The 5,916-nt window shown below is 44.7% G+C and overlaps 1 non-coding gene across 1 annotated transcript; it reads left to right on the forward strand.

Moving 5' to 3' along the window:
* The first annotated feature begins 5,545 nt into the window (after nt 1–5,545).
* On the forward strand, nt 5,546–5,619 carry trnai-aau (transfer RNA isoleucine (anticodon AAU)). The gene has a single exon. It is a non-coding gene; the product is annotated as a tRNA-Ile (tRNA).
* The last annotated feature ends 297 nt before the right edge of the window (nt 5,620–5,916 follow it).

A 5,916-nucleotide genomic window follows, 5' to 3' on the forward strand; every position in this document is an offset into this window, starting at 1 on the left:
CGGGAGCAGAAAGAACCCCACTGATAGATTACAATTCAAATGCATTTGGCATAAGCTTCGTAGAGGTTAATCAGCAGCACGTAACCCTGACTCCAAAGGTCTGTGAGTATCCAGAAGAACAGTGAGCGATCGTTGAAGGTACGGCTCTCCAGACGAAATTTGTCAACGTGAGAAGCTGCAGCTGAGCTGGTGGCGTTGCGATTGAAATTGCATGCGTCCGGACATTGTGCTCAATTTTAGATATCAGAGCAAATGGTTAACTCGAGTATGCGCGTTCGGAAAAGTAAATGTTTTTTTTTGTTGAAAAGCTTTGCAACGAAAGGAAATACTTCAGACTATCGTGCGATCGACGAGAAGCAGAAAATGCAGAGCAGCCGTGGTTGTGAGCACCGGCAATATAGGCATTTGCTTTCGCTGGGCCGCCAGCGTTGGTCGGTTAGATCAGCTGGTTAGAGCGTGGTGCTAATAACGCCAAGGTTGTGTGGTTGCTGCGTTTCCAAACAACGTGCTCCACTAAGCCGGAAGGGCCATCTGCGCAATAAAACATTTGACAGGGTTAGACGCACGACTTGATCGCCGTACCCGTGATGACTGGTGGATGTTGCCTGCTGCAAAACAACCAGTCTCTGTTGTTTTCACCAACAAATGCAAAACATGAAATATGTGCAGTATTAGGCTGACCTGGCACCGTCTCGGAGGAGAACCAGAGCTCACGCTTCAATTCAATCAAAGATTCGTTCGTGTTATTTTCCTGGATCTCTGTTGATACTCGTCACACGACTTCCAGAGGCAATTCGTTCGCTTGCTCACCTCTCATGCATCGACACTGGAGTTATCATATCACCAGCAATATCATAGAGCCATTAATAAAAGCAAATTACTGCGGATGCTGGAATCTGAAACCAAAAGAGAAAATGCTGGAAAATCTCTGCAGGTCTGGCACCATCTGCAAGGAGAGAAAAGAGCTGACGTTTCCAGTCTAACTGATTAAAGATAAAGATAAAAACAAAGGGGGAGTGTTGTTATGGAGCTATTTATACCACGCTGAGAGAAGGTGAGTCAAGGCTCCAGATGCAAAGGTGATAATGACAGTGCATGGAGAGATTAAAGGGAGATTAAGAGGCGTGAATGACCCAGGCTGAAGCCAGCGCTATGTGACAAAATATGTGAGGGATGGGTGAAGCAGAGACAAAATGGAAAACAGGGGAGAAGGGTAGCAAAGCGGGAAGGGGAGAGGAAAAAGGTATTGAGAGAGTGGGGAGCGAGAGAAAGAGAGACAGTCAAGAAATAAGAGGTACTGAACAGTGAAAAAAAACACAACTAAAAAAGTTCAATAAAATAATTGAAATAAAATTACCTGAAGTTGTTTGAATTCAACAACTTCAGACAATTTTGCTTCTTTTTTATTTATTTATCTTTTTTATCATTTCACCTGCACTACCATAGAGCCATTAGATATGGACAGCACTGAAAACACAGTCTTCGGTCGCACTCGTCCATTCCGAACAGATATCCTCAACTGATCCAGCCGCGATTGCATGCACTTGACCCATTTCTCTCTAAACCTTTCCTATTCAAGTACACGCCCATATTCCCTAACAGTATTGGAATTATACCATCCATCACCAGCTCGTCTGGTAACTTATTCAGGAAACGCACCACCCTCTGCGTGCAGCCGTTGCCCCTCACTGCCTTTCGAATTCTCACCCTCCCACACCAGATTTATACCCTCTAGTTTTGAACTGCCCCGCCTGAGCGAAAGGAACTTGTCTATTTACCCGATTCATTCCCCTCATGATTGAAAAACCTCCGTAAGATCAGCTCCCAGCCTCTGACGCGCCAGGCGAAATAGTGAGCGAGTGTTCAGCCTGTAAACGTTTGCACCTTTTCCATTTTCAAATGTAGGATGATGTAGCATGCTGTCTGAAGCAATCATTTTAGCAGCTGACCTGTCGCTGACAAACTCTGCAGGAAGGACTGACAACTTGCTAAATATGCTGTCAAACGAAGATTTCATAAGCAACATGAGTCATTGAGCAAAACGTGCAATTGACTTCTGAGCTGTTGCTGACACCAAAGCAACTGCGTCGTTCGGGAGCAGAAAGAACCCCACTGATAGATTACAATTCCAATGCATTTGGCATAAGCTTCGTAGCAGTTAATCAGCAGCACGTAACCCTGACTCCAAAGGTCTGTGAGTATCCAGAAGAATGGTGAGTGATCGTTGAAGGTACGGCCCTCCAGACGAAATTTGTCAACGTGAGAACCTGCAGCTGAGCTGGTGGCGTTGCGATTGAAATTGCATGCGTCCGGACATTGTGCTTAATTTGAGATATCAGAGCAAATGGTTAACTCGAGTATGCGCGTTCGGAAAAGTAAATGTTTTTTTTTGTTGAAAAGCATTGCAACGAAAGGAGCAAATCAGAGCAAATGCTGGAAAATCTCTGCAGGTCTGGCACCATCTGCAAGGAGAGAAAAGAGCTGACGTTTCCAGTCTAACTGATTAAAGATAAAGATAAAAACAAAGGGGGAGTATTATGGAGCTATTTATACCACGCTGAGAGAAGGTGAGTCAAGGCTCCAGATGCAAAGGTGATAATGACAGTGCATGGAGAGATTAAAGGAAGATTAAGAGGCGTGAATGACCCAGGCTGAAGCCAGCGCTATGTGACAAAATATGTGAGGGATGGGTGAAGCAGAGACAAAATGCAAAACAGGGGAGAAGGGTAGCAAAGCCGGAAGAGGAGAGGAAAAAGGTATTGAGAGAGTGGGGAGCGAGAGAAAGAGAGACAGTCAAGAAATAAGAGGTACTGAATAGTGAAAAAAAACACAACTAAAAACGTTAAATAAAATAATTGAAATAAAGTTACCTGAAGTTGTTTGAATTCAACAATTTCAGACAATTTTGCTTCTTTTTTTAAATCTTTTTTATCATTTCACCTGCACTACCATAGAGCCATTAGATATGGACAGCACTGAAAACACAGTCTTCGGTCGCACTCGTCCATTCCGAACAGATATCCTCAACTGATCCAGCCGCGATTGCATGCACTTGACCCATTTCTCTCTAAACCTTTCCTATTCAAGTAAACGCCCAGATTCCTTAACAGTATTGGAATTATACCATCCATCACCAGCTCGTCTGGTAACTTTATTCCAGAAACGCACCACCCTCTGCGTGCAGCCGTTGCCCCTCACTGCCTTTCGAATTCTCACCCTCCCACACCAGATTTATACCCTCTAGTTCTGAACTGCCCCACCTGAGCGCAAGGAACTTGTCTATTTACCCGATTCATTCCCCTCATGATTGAAAAACCTCCGTAAGATCAGCTCCCAGCCTCTGACGCGCCAGGCGAAATAGTGAGCGAGTGTTCAGCCTGTAAACGTTTGCACCTTTTCCATTTTCAAATGTAGGATGATGTAGCATGCTGTCTGAAGCAATCATTTTAGCAGCTGACCTGTCGCTGACAAACTCTGCAGGAAGGACTGACAACTTGCTAAATATGCTGTCAAACGAAGATTTCATAAGCAACATGAGTCATTGAGCAAAACGTGCAATTGACTTCTGAGCTGTTGCTGACACCAAAGCAACTGCGTCGTTCGGGAGCAGAAAGAACCCCACTGATAGATTACAACTCAAATGCATTTGGCATAAGGTTCGTAGCAGTTAATCAGCAGCACGTAACCCTGACTCCAAAGGTCTGTGAGTATCCAGAAGAACAATGAGCGATCGTTGAAGGTACGGCTCTCCAGACGAAATTTGTCAACGTGAGAAGCTGCAGCTGAGCTGGTGGCGTTGCGATTGAAATTGCATGCGTCCGGACATTGTGCTTAATTTGAGATATCAGAGCAAATGGTTAACTCGAGTATGCGCGTTCGGAAAAGTAAATGTTTTTTTTTGTTGAAAAGCTTTGCAACGAAAGGAGCAAATCAGAGCAAATGCTGGAAAATCTCTGCAGGTCTGGCACCATCTGCAAGGAGAGAAAAGAGCTGACGTTTCCAGTCTAACTGATTAAAGATAAAGATAAAAACAAAGGGGGAGTTGTTATGGAGCTATTTATACCACGCTGAGAGAAGGTGAGTCAAGGCTCCAGATGCAAAGGTGATAATGACAGTGCATGGAGAGATTAAAGGGAGATTAAGAGGCGTGAATGACCCAGGCTGAAGCCAGCGCTATGTGACAAAATATGTGAGGGATGGGTGAAGCAGAGACAAAATGCAAAACAGGGGAGAAGGGTAGCAAAGCGGGAAGAGGAGAGGAAAAAGGTATTGAGAGAGTGGGGAGCGAGAGAAAGAGAGACAGTCAAGAAATAAGAGGTACAGAACAGTGAAAAAAAAACACAACTAAAAAAGTTAAATAAAATAATTGAAATAAAATTACCTGAAGTTGTTTGAATTCAACAACTTCAGACAATTTTACTTCTTTTTTTAATTTATCTTTTTTTATCATTTCACCTGCACTATCATAGAGCCATTAGATATGGACAGCACTGAAAACACAGTCTTCGGTCGCACTCGTCCATTCCGAACAGATATCCTCAACTGATCCAGCCGCGATTGCATGCAATTGACCTATTTCTCTCTAAACCTTTCCTATTCAAGTACACGCCCAGACTCCTTAACAGTATTGGAATTATACCATCCATCACCAGCTCGTCTGGTAACTTATTCCAGAAACGCACCACCCTCTGCGCGCAGCCGTTGCCCCTCACTGCCTTTCGAATTCTCACCCTCACACACCAGATTTATACCCTCTAGTTCTGAACTGCCCCACCTGAGCGAAAGGAACTTGTCTATTTACCCGATTCATTCCCCTCATGATTGAAAAACCTCCGTAAGATCAGCTCCCAGCCTCTGACGCGCCAGGCGAAATAGTGAGCGAGTGTTCAGCCTGTAAACGTTTGCACCTTTTCCATTTTCAAATGTAGGATGATGTAGCATGCTGTCTGAAGCAATCATTTTAGCAGCTGACCTGTCGCTGACAAACTCTGCAGGAAGGACTGACAACTTGCTAAATATGCTGTCAAACGAAGATTTCATAAGCAACATGAGTCATTGAGCAAAACGTGCAATTGACTTCTGAGCTGTTGCTGACACCAAAGCAACTGCGTCGTTCGGGAGCAGAAAGAACCCCACTGATAGATTACAATTCAAATGCATTTGGCATAAGCTTCGTAGCGGTTAATCAGCAGCACGTAACCCTGACTCCAAAGGTCTGTGAGTATCCAGAAGAACAGTGAGCGATCGTTGAAGGTACGGCTCTCCAGACGAAATTTGTCAACGTGAGAAGCTGCAGCTGAGCTGGTGGCGTTGCGATTGAAATTGCATGCGTCCGGACATTGTGCTCAATTTTAGATATCAGAGCAAATGGTTAACTCGAGTATGCGCGTTCGGAAAAGTAAATGTTTTTTTTTGTTGAAAAGCTTTGCAACGAAAGGAAATTCTTCAGACTATCGTGCGATCGACGAGAAGCAGAAAATGCAGAGCAGCCGTGGTTGTGAGCACCGGCAATATAGGCATTTGCTTTCGCTGGGGCGCCTGCGTTGGTCGGTTAGCTCAGCTGGTTAGAGCGTGGTGCTAATAACGCCAACGTCGTGGGTTCGATCCCCACACTGACCACATGCAGCGCTTGTGTGGTTGCTGCGTTTCCAAACAACGTGCTCCATAAAGCCGGAAGCGCCATCTGCGCAGTAAAACGTTTGACCGGGTTAAACGCATGACTTGATCGCCGTACTCGTGATGACTGCAGCAAAACAACCAGTCTCAGTTGTTTTCACCAACAAATGCAAAACATGAAATATGTGCCGTATTAGGCAGACCTGGCACCGTCTCGGAGGAGAACCAGAGTTCACGCTTCAATTCAATCAAAGATTCGTTCGTGTTATTTTCCTGGATCTCTGTTGATACTCGTCACAC

This window comes from Chiloscyllium punctatum, unplaced genomic scaffold, assembly GCF_047496795.1.
Source record: "Chiloscyllium punctatum isolate Juve2018m unplaced genomic scaffold, sChiPun1.3 scaffold_387, whole genome shotgun sequence".
Classification (NCBI taxonomy): Eukaryota; Metazoa; Chordata; class Chondrichthyes; order Orectolobiformes; family Hemiscylliidae; genus Chiloscyllium; species Chiloscyllium punctatum.